This window comes from Colias croceus, chromosome 20, assembly GCF_905220415.1.
Source record: "Colias croceus chromosome 20, ilColCroc2.1".
In the NCBI taxonomy this organism is placed as follows: Eukaryota; Metazoa; Arthropoda; class Insecta; order Lepidoptera; family Pieridae; genus Colias; species Colias croceus.
The window spans coordinates 2,976,033-2,989,929 of record NC_059556.1 but is presented as its reverse complement, the minus strand read 5'-3'; the positions used below and the strand labels follow the sequence as shown (position 1 = coordinate 2,989,929).

The following is a 13,897-nucleotide window of genomic DNA, read 5'->3' as shown; positions in this document are numbered from 1 at the left end:
AACCAGAAGTCAGTCGCTATTTAGACTTGAGGGAGGGTGAACGTTGCGCGTGTGTGTTTCCGCGGGAATTCGCTCGACAAAACATAACCTCTTCGCGTCATAAAAAAAGACTATAAAGTTTTAATTAGTGTTCTAGAGTGAAGTTATAACGTGACGTTTTAACAATAAGTGTTTGTGTGGTGGTTTGTTTATCAAGATTACTGTTTTGGAGTCTTTGGAATATATTTAAACCTACTTAAAAGCGGTGGTCGTACCATAAAATATGTTATAATTTATAACTATAGAGCGTGGAAAAAAAAATTTCGGTTTTTATATTCAATGTGATTAGTTATTCTATTCAATATGAGCTCAGTCATAATCTTTTCTATACTTTGAAGATAATTCACGTATTACGTATTAAAATAAGTACATAACTACTTACCTAGTAATTCAATTGGTAATTTATTTTAATCTACGTAAATACCTAGTTAATATTTATAAAAACTTCATTGCAATTGTGTTTTTTTACTGTTAAATGTTAATGATATGTACGGGTAAGTAATTTTATAGTACTTTGTAACAATGAGACTGTTATTATAGTCATAATTTGGGTATTATTGCAAAAGTCGCTAATTTGCGTCTTATCTACATTTTGTGCAACAAGTCGGTCCGCGTTGATGCTCAGTGAAAATAATGTACCTAATTTATGTGTTTTTAGACGTATGCAATATGAAGCGAAATTAATTACCTCCAATCTTATTGAATACCTACGTATCTACTTCAAATAAGAAACAATTTTCAACTTCTTAAATGTTTGCTTTAGGAAGGGTAGGTACCTAAATATTTGTGAATACCTACTTATAATTGGACAATATTTTTACTCTATATTCCAACTGGTACCTATCCTCTGAACAATATACCTAACATTTATGGAAGGTTTTGTAAAACATTTGACATTTGAAAAATATAGGTTGTCTTTCCCTTGACCCATCAACTCTATGGGCTTGTAAGAAAGTGCGCGCACATAGCGACGCAACTCCCCATAGAGTTGATGGGAGAGACAAAATAGTTGCGGAGACAAAAGTTGCTCTTGCGCGCTAGCTCTAGATCTAGAAAAGTCAATTTTGATGTAAGAATTTTATTGCATTTTTAAACAATTGTGCACTCTTTATTATATAATAATTGTTATATAAAATACGATAATTCTTATCTTAAAAACCTATTCTCAAGTCACGCTGTAAGCACATGGCTAAAGAAATTGAATGTAACAATACGTAACTAATCATATACCATGGTAGGCTTACTGTTACCAGGCTTATAAGTTATACATATTAGGTATTATACTTGCTATCTTTCCACCCGCGGCTTCGTCCGCTCTGTCTAAAGCCTAATCTATAGACCACTATTAATATTATAAAGTTGAAGAGTTTGTTTGTTTGTTCGAACGCGCTAATCTCAGGAACTATTGGTCCGATATGAAAAATTCTTTCGTTGTTAGCTAGCCCATTCATCGAGGAAGGCTTTATATATCATCACGGTAAGACCAACAGGAGCGGAGCCACGCGGGATAAACCGTGGAGCGCAGCTAGTATACCTACTAATAAGCTTCCTCTTGAATCACAGTATCTATTAAAAAAAAACCATCAAAATCTAAACACACAGACAACGGAAAGCGACTTTGTTTTATATACTAGGTAGGTATGTAGTGATAAGCCTGGTAACAGAGAGGAAACGTAGATAGAGTTAATCTACAATTTGCCTCTCTAGAGGTAAAGTGCAGTTCCAAGTCAGTCCTTAGCGTAGTTTGAGTTTCGGATAATACGACTAAATATGTATAATATGAACATCTTATTACTCACGTAAAACCTTGGTAATCTGTGGTAACAATTACCAAGGATACCAAAGATACAATCAAAATTTCACAGTAAGTTTATTTTATTACACTATTTTGTATTAAAAGAACAAGGTTTGATCGATCGGCGCCCTAAAAAGAAAAAAGACGCCCCTTTGTAGGTATAACTGTAGATCGAAATTCATCTTCATTTTAAATTAAGAATTTATTCACGAACAGTCGCAGTTCAAACCACCCTAGTTGGTAACGCATAGAGTTCTCAGTTAAATAATAGTAAAAAGTTTTACTATGGTTAAATCGTAAAAGTTCGCAACTTTGGCATTTAATGAGCAAGTCTCAAATGATTTTATACCTAAGAATAAAGAAGTCATATCGATATTATAATCTTGCAAAACTGAAACAGGTTTATAGAATTCATAAAATATATTTCTAGAAAAATCTATCAATGTCATAACTTCAAACATAATCTGTGTTCCTCCTAAAGTCTGGCAATGACTATAACACGTAACATAAGCTATTAGGAAGCTTGCATAAAATTAAAGATGACTAACAGATATCATAGTGCATTTTTAATTTTTATACATAATTCAAGATTTATGCAACGATGGTTGCTTAAGGTAATATAAAATTAGTAAATATTCCATTCAACAAAGAATATGTTACATGTATATTTATATAAAAAAATATTTTTGTCTGTATAATATAGGCTTTAAAGAATCGTAATACATTTTGATCATGTGATGATCTTCAGCAATGCCTTGCCCTTATTATTGAATCTCTGTACCTATATAAAAATTAACGTTTGTCTGTCTTTTAAATAATCGTAAACTAACTATCCATTTGATTGTGTGATGATCTTCAGCAATGCCTTGTGCCCACGGAGGTTTCTGACAGTGTAATTAAACTTGCAATAAGAACAAGCGAAGCCGTGATGCAAAGTTGCGTTATAAAACTGTGGGTATGATATTTTTATCACTCTCTTTATTAATATTGATGCGTTGACAATATTCACTCTCAAATAAATCAGTTTGCCTGATTGATCAAAAACTTTACCGCTCTGAAAATATTATACACAAATATGTATGTTCAGTTGTTTGTATGTTGATAACTTTGATAGATAACATTGAATATAACGGATTTGTATGCAATTTCGTGTATAGATTGTCCAAATAAGTATTTTTATCAAAGTTGTGGTCAGTCTATATTGGCTTGATAACAATGAACAATAACAAGATTAGACTGTTGATACTAACTTATGTTAGGGCTGATTTTTTTAATTCTTGGTTAAAACTTATTCCTTTAATAAAGTATGACTATAAGGTAGGTACTAATTAATATATTGAATATTTTAACTGTGAAATATCGAAGGATTGACATTTGAAATACATTTTTTAATTATGTATTTTACTACGATATTCGAAGAATGTTTCAACGAAGGATTATTAACTTATTAAGGAGATATTTAAATATTCAATAACTATTGTATATTTTACTAGCGGTCCGCCCCGGCTTCGCCCGTGGTACATATTAACGTTTTCTCTACATAAGAACCATCCTCGTACTTCAAGGAATATAATAAAAAAAGAATTATCGAAATCGGTTCAGCCGTTCTCGAGTTATGGAATTACAACGAAAAGTGGCATTGATTTTTATATATTAGAAGAGAGATGTGACACTAACTAATAAAATAAACACAGTAAGAATCTTAAGAAAATATTAGAAAAATAATAATAGACTCTGCTGTTTATTGACCTTTCCATCTAATGCAATTAATATGCAGTATGTAGGGGGAGTCCGGGAGACTTGAACCGCTTTTTACTAAAAACCCTATAAAATCTGATCAGTGACCTTGAGAGCTTTAATATCTATACCATATGGAAGCCTTATTATCTGGCTAAGATTTTATACCATTTTGAAAATAAAAATTGCAACGAGAAGACAGTAAACTAAGTTCTAATGAAAAATGAGTTTTGATTCAAGTCTCCCCAACCGGTGGGACACTTGAACATAAGGTGCGGGACACTTGCACATACCTTTTTAGAGAGGAGAAATGAAATAAATAAAGCATATTACACATTATTTATGTATTATTTAGACACGTTTTACAGTAACTAGAATATTCATAATCACCTTCTAAACAAATTAATGAAAATAATTAACCAAATGTTTTCAGAGCAACTGCATAACATAATATTCGCTTTTATTATTAATTAAATACTCGTTTTGAGGTATCTACTGCTAACTAAAAATATATATCTAATAAACTAATTTAAATACATTTTTACTATATAAACTAAGAAAAGTTATCAGTCTCAAAGATTAAATGTGGGCAAAATTAACATAGGTTCAATAAGTGGAACTATAATTCAATGAAATTGGCGTAGTCGAATGCTAGTTGCATTTTTTTTTTATGGTTAAGCCATAGTGCATTTTACTGCAGGTCAATAGGTAAAGAAAGAGCAATGTCTCTTTATTAACATTGAAAATCTGGGAGCATTTGTATTGGCTCCCCTTGTCTCGCAAAGGTGTTAACTTTTGTTCACCTAACAGGTAATACCGTCGTAAAATGGTTCTGTCTATCCCATACTTGATTGAAATTTGACGAATAGATTTGCCACTCTTTATTTCTCTGTCTGCACTTTCAATCTCAGACTAAGTAAACGGTTTCCTGTGACGACTACCTTCCTTAGGTTTATACTGAAATGGCATTTTCCTTTCTGAAACAAAACAAAAACTAACTTAAATAGTGCACTGGGAGGGACACAACTGCAAAGGGAGAGTTGAACCACTGTTTAAGTCTCCCGACTGCAGACTGGTTCAACTCTCCCACACCCGACTCAAGGCCATATCTTGATCTTTTCCAACAAATCCACTATCAACTGGAGAATAACACTGAACGTACGACAAAATATGATAGTCTAGAAATGCAATGACGTAGGTGTTTGATACATACCTTCATAAATGCGTGCATAGAAATTAAAATAATAGATCCAAAAAAATTCACTCCGCGACGATGAAAACACTTTTTCGTAACTCACGGTCGAACGCGTCTGTTATCACTCAAAATTTCGAGTTGCTTGTGATTGGCGGATTATGCGCGTTCATTTTTTTGCCATTTGGCGTAATTTGGCGCCTAATTTAAAAAGTTATTGAAAGTGGTTCAACTCTCCCACCTGGGCAAGTCTCCCGGACTCCCCCTACATATTATAATATATTATATGCATAATATAGTTTATGTCCTAGGTATATTGAACTAGTAGTCTTTAATCGATAAACCCGGAAATAAATTTCTTATCTGCATTCTGTTTATGAGAAACGTAGATTCTTGCAATAATCTATACTAAAATTATAAAGCTAGAGTTTGTTTGCTTGAACGCGCTAATGTCGGGAACCATGGTTCCGATTTGAAAAATTATTTCACTGTTACATAGTTTATCGAGGAAGCATATAGGCTTTATATTATCACGCTAAGACCAATAGAAGTTGAGCAATGCGTGTAAAACCGCGGGTCACAGCTAGTTTGATATATTCGATTGTGTATTTAAACATACCTATGTGAGGGAATAACATGAGCTAAATTTAAAAGAAAAGTGCCCTACATGTACAAAAAACCTGTATTTAAAAATGAAAGGCAGTGTTGACTGTGAGTACGAAAATCAGAGCATGCAACGCACTTTAATTGACTACAAGATTTATTTCAATTTATTTCTTTACTAGCTTACCGCCCGCGGCTTCGCCCGCTTTGTCTAAAACCAAATAAATTATATACTAAAACCTTCCTCTTGAATCACTCTTATCTATTAAAAAAAACCGCATCAAAATCCGTTGCGTAGTTTTAAAGATTTAAGCGTACAAAGGGACATAGGGACATAGGTCCCTATGTCCCTATGTCCAGAGAAAGCGACTTTGTTTTATACTATGTAGTGATATGCATAGATATTTATTTTACTGAATTGTATTCAAAATTTTCCCCTATAATGTAATTTGAATGTGGTGTTTTTTATCTGTATATTAGGCAATGTATTCTACACTAACATTATGTAATCAGAGGGGAATATAAGCACTTAACAAGTCTTATTATTACCGATTATTATTATCATAATAAACTAAATTCCAAACCTTGGATAGTATCTCGTAGGAACTGCAAATTCATGAATAAATCGTGTTAAATTATAACAGCTTAAAATAGCATGAAGTAGGTACCTATCTACTACCTACTAAGTGTAGGTAACTGTTTGCTCTTGATTTCTGTTACTTCCTAGTTTTTTAAGTTTCCATATTAGGATTAAAACTTATGCAGTTTCTTACAAGTTATTAAACTTGCAAAAACAAGAATTGCGATAACAAAATGAAATCTTACGTCATTATAACTCGTACAAAAATTTTCCATTGCACTCTAAATAACATTTATGAAACTAAAGTTCTAATTCATATAATAATATATTATTATACTAGCTGCGCTCCGCGGTTTCACCCGCGTGGCTCCGCTCCTGTTGGTCTTAGCTTAGCGTGCTGTTATTATAGCCTATAGCCTTCCTCGATGAATGGGCTGTCTAACAGCGATAGAATTTTTCAAATCGGACCAGTAGTTCCTGAGATTAGCGCGTTAAAACAAACAAACAAACAAACTCTTCAGCTTTATAATATTAGTATAGATCACAGATCACAGAAACTAAAGGATCCAAGGACCATAGAGATCTATGGTATATAAATCTATACCATAGATCTCTATGGTATAGATTTATACCAGCTTCATAAAATAAGTGAGACACAAAATTGCTCAACCCGTCGAGTTAAAAATATCGCAAGATATAAAAATGACCACATAATATCGAAAATTCGGACATTTTTGAACTCGTTATTACGTGGTCGTATAATCCCAAAATAACTGTTTATTTTAAAAATAAATCGCAGGTGATTGTAATTACAAAACGTTAATTGTCGGTTATAAAATGTTGTGAAAATTATCACTTGGCAATTATTTTAAATTTATAAACGTGTTTGGAGTTTGTATTTTATGTATAGTCCTAATCACTACATAGTATAAAGCAAAGTCGCTTTCTCTGTCCCTATTTCCCTTTGTATGCTTAAATCTTTAAAACTACGCAACGGATTTTGATGCAGTTTTTTTAATATATAGAGTGATTCAAGAGGAAGGTTTTTGTATATAATTTATTAGTATTTAGACAAAGCGGGCGAAGCCGCGGGCGGTAAGCTAGTACATCTATAAAGAGACAATGTGATGGGTTTTTTAGCTGTTATTTTTTACCAATGTACAGTAATAAAGTAGATATTACTTATAATCTATATTGGGCAAATATGACTAAAAGTATATTGACGTAAATAATAATGAAGATTATAGTTTAAAATAATACTTTTTATGTCTTTTTCGTATGCTCGTTAATTTCTATGTCATAAAACATTATCTGTTTTAAAAGACAATTCTAAATAAGGTGTTTAAAATTGGTTGAGCAATAGAAGTTACTGTATTTATTAATAAATGTCGAGGGACTATTTATCGTGGAATTTATAATTATAATTGTTATATCTACCACTTTTTGTTAAATGACGTCATTCGTATGAACTTGAATAAAAAGAAAATACATTAATTACATAGCGTTAAATTTATGTGTGAAGTAACTATGCTTAGGTATATTTAGACACATGACTTTCGACACAATCCTATTATATATATTGTGTCGAAAGTCATGTGTCTAAAACTCTAAATATACCTAAGCATATAAATATATAAGCGGTATATTTGAATTTAACTTACTTATAAAATATAGGTATGTTAAGAAAGAAATTATTTGTGAAAGTAGGTACCTACGCTTCAAAAAATAAAACATCTATAATTTAATAATTTAATAATTAAATATAATAAAGCTGAAAAGTTTGTTTGTTTGAACGCGCTAATCTCGGGAACTACTGGTCCGATTTGAAAAATTCTTTCGGTGATAGATAGCCCATTTATCGAGGAAGGCTATAGAGCTATAGGCTATATATCATCACGCTAAGACCAATAGAAGCGGAGCCACGACCAGTACCACCAGTAAGCACAAGGCATCTATAACAAAATTATAGGTACAAGTTACTTTTTACAAAAATATATTTTTAATAAAAGATAATTTTTTTATAATTTGTAACAAAATTATATCAAACATAATAATAAATCTTATAAGAGATCCGTCTTCTAAAATACCTCTCTAACCACCTAGTCAAGCTTATGAGACGCATGACATATGAAAAGGGTCGAGTGTTTTGATGAAAAAAGTTTTTTGTTTTGCAAATGTTTCCATACGATTTATTGCTTTATCCTTGAATATTTTCTTGACCTTAAGTATCCAGTGTGATAGCCAATGACGAGGTATTTATGAGTTATTCATGTTTTGTATCAACTGTTTTAGATTGTGGCAACTGTTTCTCAATTCTATTTGTGTTTGAGTGAGCTCTACAATAAAACTGATCTATTACGTATTTTTGGGGATTTTATGTAGATCAATACTAGTTAATAAGTCTGGTTAATACATTAGTTAACGGACTATTATTACTTATAGATGCTAAGGATGCTATGATAGGTGCATTTGGACCTATACTTTTAATTTTAAACATTTTCTGTGGATATATATCACAAATATTACTATTATTAGGATATTAATCCTTCCTATTAGTTTTTATTGATTGAGATGCTTCGTCAATTGTTTAAAGGCTGATAAATGTGGTAGAAATTACTTTTTGTAGGTATAAACGTTGTGACGTCTATAACAACAACTCATTAAAGGAATTTAAAAAAGGTGTATTAACAAGCTTTAAAAAAACACATAATATTTTCCATACATAATAATATTATAATTATTGCGTAGACGATTCTAAAAATGTAAAATAACTTATAATGCTTATCCGGCTGTCCTTGCGTTTTTTACTATTGAATAAAATTCGTGTTTATGAGGATAATTATTAAGGACCTTGACTTGAACAAACTTTATTTATTTATGTTGTAGATCTTGTATGAGGTTAGGTAAAAAGGAACAATTATTACAGGTAGGTGATAGATAAGTTTTTAATTAGTAGTTAAGTTAGACGCTTTTGGATAATTGATATGTAGGTATTTTAGTTAATTTTAGTTGTTTTTTGAACCACTTGCAATATACTTTATAGGCAATCAAAACTGTCTTTACTTATTTATTCTCATTTAATTAAAAATTGTTTTTATTTTGTAGAGCAACTGTTATCAAATGTATTTTTTTAATCCTATATATGAAATAGTAGATAATATTTATCTAAGGTAATGTTATTTTACATATTTGACTTAACCTTCAGTGATTTAATTCAAACCTTAAATCAACAAACTAGTTCAAAAGCTCTCAAATGAAGCGCTTACGAACACATTAATTTTAAGTTATTAAAATAAGGCTTCCATTTCGCTGTAGCCTGTATGCGACTCAAATATTACATACTAGCTGCTACGCGCGGTTTCTACCCCGTAGCTCCACTCCTGTTGACCGTAGCATGATGTCATATAGTCTACAAACCTTCCTCGATAATACCGAAAAAATTTTTCAAATCGGACCAGTAGTTCCCGAGATTAGCGCGTTCAAACAAATAAACTCTTTAGCTTTATAATATTAGTATAGATTATTCTACTCGACTTCTCTAGTTAGTTATTGGTAAGGAATTAGCAGAGAGCATTTCTTCCAGTAATTGGCGTTTGAACTGTATGCAGTTCCTACTGATTTCTATGCACTAACATACCTTCTACTTCTCTTTTGGGTATAAATGAATCCCTATTTCCATAAGTTAGTTTGAGAATATTCATGTGAATTGCAAAAAAACGGAAAATTATGTAGATTATTCGAAAGTATTAGTTTATAGTATGTCTGTTCAAACTTTAATCTTTGAGCGGCTTAAAATATGTAGGTAGTATACTTTTTACCTCGAATCTATTATATCTCTTTTCTTATATCACAACGCTGCTTTATCGGCTTTAACTCTAACTGAGCTGTTCAAACTTTAATCATACTCGATGTCTGTTCAAACTTTAATCTTTGAGCGGCTTAAAATATGTAGGTAGTTTACTTTTTACCTCGTATATTTATATCTCTTTTCTTATATCACAAAGCGGCTTTATCGGCTTAAACTTGTCTTCTTAACTTCCACAATAGTTTTGTAAATTTCACACGACATGAAAGAAAACAAGGCATGCTTAGCTAAAGAAACATTGTATAAAGTTGCGCTTGTTATTATAAAGTGCATGTACAACCAATGCATGAATCTTTTTATTATAATTTACTAACATTACCAACTGCTTTGTCTCGAATGAATTGTAAATCTAAACCTTGCTCAAACCTCCTGACTACTTTCAAAAATATCATTATAAACGGTTCAGCCGTTTTGAAGGAATTCAGTGACAATTGACAAACAATCGCACGTAATAAATATACCTATAAGTACATATTATTATTAACCCATATATCTTATTTTATTTGTTATCGTGTTACCTTATTACAGTGTAATTAACTACTTACTATTAGTTATATATTCTATATATATATAAAGCTCAAAGGTGACTGATATAGTGATCTATCAACGCACACCCCAAACCACTGGACGTATCGGGCTGAAATTTGGCATGCAGGTAGATGTTATAACGTAGGCGTCCCCTTAGAAAGGATTTTAGAAAATTAGGGGATGAAAACTTATACCATGAAAATTTATCTTTTCCACGCAAGCGAAGGTGCGGGCAACTTTCAATTATTTAAATGTTTAAGGATGTGTTCCAACTTTCAAATAATTAAAGATTAAAATTGATCTAATTGCTTTTGGCAATTAAATATACTGAAATAATTTGCATACAACAAATTTAAATAGATCCATGCATTGCCTTTTACTAATTGAATGATATTTATTAGATGCACAACTATAAACTATTAATAGTTATGTAGCATGATTCAGTTATATATTTCCTGGTTTTATAAATTATCTTTAATAGAGTTATGTAGCTATTAATATCAAGAGGATTATTTAGAGGTCGTTGAAGATATTCATTACTATTATAATAAATAATTAGATACTATATGCATATTCGCTCGTCAAAGATTTACACGGCTTATTAATCTACTATTATATTATAAAGGTGATTAGTTTGTTTGTTCGTTTGCTTGAACACACTAATGTCTGTAATGTTGCGTCCGTTTTAAAAAATTACACTATAGTCCAATCCTCGAAGAAGTGTTATATAATCACGCTGTCAAATAGGAACTGAGCAATGGGGGTAAAACCGCGTGGCACAGGTATTGTACAGACCTATGTCTGATAAATATAGGTTTGTAATAATATATTTAACACGATTTGTATACCTAATATTAACTTTAGTTTAAATATTATTATCACATTTAGTTACACCTATTGATTCATTTCGACACGGATTAGCATAATTATTGTTATAATATTGAGATAAAATGAAAAAAGAAAAACAAAGTTGTCATGGTAACAGTATTTATTATTAAGTTAACAACGGTAAGTAGGTTCAAAGTCCATCGGGTTAGAATTTAGATGATAAAATAATAATGAACGCTTTCACTGTAATATCGTTGAATAGAATATATTGAAAATACACAATACAATGTGTGTGTATTTAGCCATAGATACATACTACATATATACCTTCTATCAGTAAGTACTTTACCTTTTTCCATTTGAGAAGGCTTTTTAGGCAGTTTTCGATTTACTAGGTGCGCACTGCGCAGCTCTTTGGCGAATGATTATATTAAACTAGCAAACAACTGTTTTTTACAAGTATTTATAAGCTTGAACTAATGTTTCTGTAAGTTGTTATTTAGAATGCTATAAAATTTGAATATTCCATAGACTCAAGAATTTATTCACGTAATAATTTATTCAATGTATTTGAATCCATTCCATTCCAGTCCATTATCTTTTCCCTTTTTCTGTAAAGAATTTTTACATTTTTATGTATCCTGTATTGAGAAATAAGGGTTGCCAAATCATGTTTATTGTTTGCGAAAGATCATAATATTTTTTTTATATTTTTTGGAATTCAGCCAGCCTTATTATTCAGTCCTTGCACCATCACCATTATGTGGAGTATTATTATAATGTTAACAGAAAATGTCGTCTACATCCATAGTAGGTATAATAATGGATATTCTATTGTGCCGGTTTTGGTACAGTTAAATATTAGATAACAGTATGGAGATCGGTTCATTGTATCGTATTGTATCGTTACGAATAACAAGACTGTGCAAATAATGTAAATGTAGGTTAGTTTATCGATTTATACGATCTTTTGTTACTGTAACACATGGTGATAAGAATTTTATTAAATATTTTTTGAAATTAAATAATATAGTTACCTAGTATTTTTATATGGACTTATTAATGTACAAATACAAAGGGAGGCTTATTTAACATTATTTTGAGATTTTATACAACTCATAATAATAATTATGTCCTTGCTTGTTAAATTTTTTGCTGTAGGTAGGTACTAGGTAGCTAGATCAAATTCTGCATAACCTAGGTACCTCTGAATGTTGTGTTTAAAATTGTCATCTTTTTTAAATTATAATCTTATAATATTATCTTTTTTAAATTATAGAACTATCGCCATAACCTCCATACTCTCCAAAATAATGGAAAGCATTATTAACTGCCAGCTCCTGGGTTACTTAGAAGAAAACCAGCTACTAAACGATCGCCAGTATGGCTTTCGACACGGTCGTTCTGCTGGAGACCTTCTCATCTATTTAACCCACAAATGGGCGGAAGCAGTTGAGAGTAAGGGGGAAGCGTTGGCTATAAGTTTGGACATCGCCAAGGCCTTCGATCGGGTTTGGCACTAGGCACTTATCTCCAAACTTCCATCTTACGGACTACCTGGGGGATTGTGCGATTGGGTCGCTAGCTTTCTCAGTGGCAGGAGCATCAAGGTCGCTGTAGACGGTTCATGCTCCGCACTTCTGCCGATAAATGCTGGTGTGCCCCAAGGCTGCGTGCTATCTCCAACGCTGTTCCTCCTGCATATCAATGATATGTTGCAAACCAGCAACATACATTGCTATGCGGATGACAGCACTGGAGATGCCAGTTATACCGGCCATGCAAAATCCTCCAAGGAGACTATAGATGAGTGTCGAACGAGCCTTGTCTCTTCTATTGAGACCTCCTTGGAACAAGTCTCAGAATGGGGTAGACTAAACCTCGTGGAATTCAACCCCAAGAAGACACAGGTCTGCGCGTTCTCGGCAAAAAAGTCTTCTTTTGGCAATGCACCCCGCTTTCAGGGCACTACCCTAAGCATTTCACCCTACATCGGAATCCTTGGCGTTGATATTTCGAGAGACGTCTAATTTCGCGGTCATTTGGAAGAAAAAGCAAAACTGGCTTCTAAAAAGTTGGGTGTGCTCAATAGATCGAGGCAGTACTTCGAGCCAAGTCACCTTCTGCTGCTATATAAAGCACAGGTGCGACCCCACTTGGAGTATTGCTCTCATCTATGGGCTGGAGCCCCGAAACGCCAACTTCTTCCACTTGACCGCATCCAACGTCGAGCGGCTCGAATCATCAACGACCACAGATTGACCGTAAAGCTTGACCCTCTATCGTTAAGAAGGGAGTAGGGACTTAGGGTGTCTTTCCATATTTTACCGATTGTATCACGGGGAGTGTTCTGAAGAGCTGTTTGAGCTTATTCCAGCCGCTCAATTCCACCATCGCACAGCTCGCCACAAAAGCCTATACCATCCTCACCACCTGGATGGTTGGCGCAGCACAACGGTGCGTTTCAACCGTAGCTTTCTTCCACGGACTAGTAAAATCTGGAATAATCTGCCATCGACTGTCTTTCCGAGGAACTACGACTTGAGTTATTTTAAGAAAAAAGCATATATGTTTCTTAAAGGCCAAAAGCACACCGCTACCTAATTCACGGTTAGCTCCACCTTTCTCCTTAAGACCGTTTTTATCCCATCCCCTTTCCCTCTATGGTAGGCAACACCCATAACGTATGTTATGGACGTCTATGGGCGACGCACTTTGCCATCAACATCG

General features: G+C 32.8%; 1 protein-coding gene across 3 annotated transcripts in view; it reads left to right on the top strand.

Moving 5' to 3' along the window:
* The window catches only part of LOC123700890 (atrial natriuretic peptide receptor 1), a 245,144-nt gene that overhangs the window by 115,216 nt on the left and 116,031 nt on the right, over positions 1-13,897 (top strand). Inside the window, exon 1 of one of the 3 annotated variants that reach the window (XM_045648255.1) lies at positions 32-182. The exons of 1 other annotated variant lie outside the window; for it this stretch is intronic. The gene's annotated coding sequence lies outside the window, so the exon portion shown is untranslated. Of the gene's footprint in view, positions 1-31; positions 245-13,897 lie in introns of those variants that run through there. One more of the 3 variants, XM_045648256.1, reaches the window with a different exon arrangement.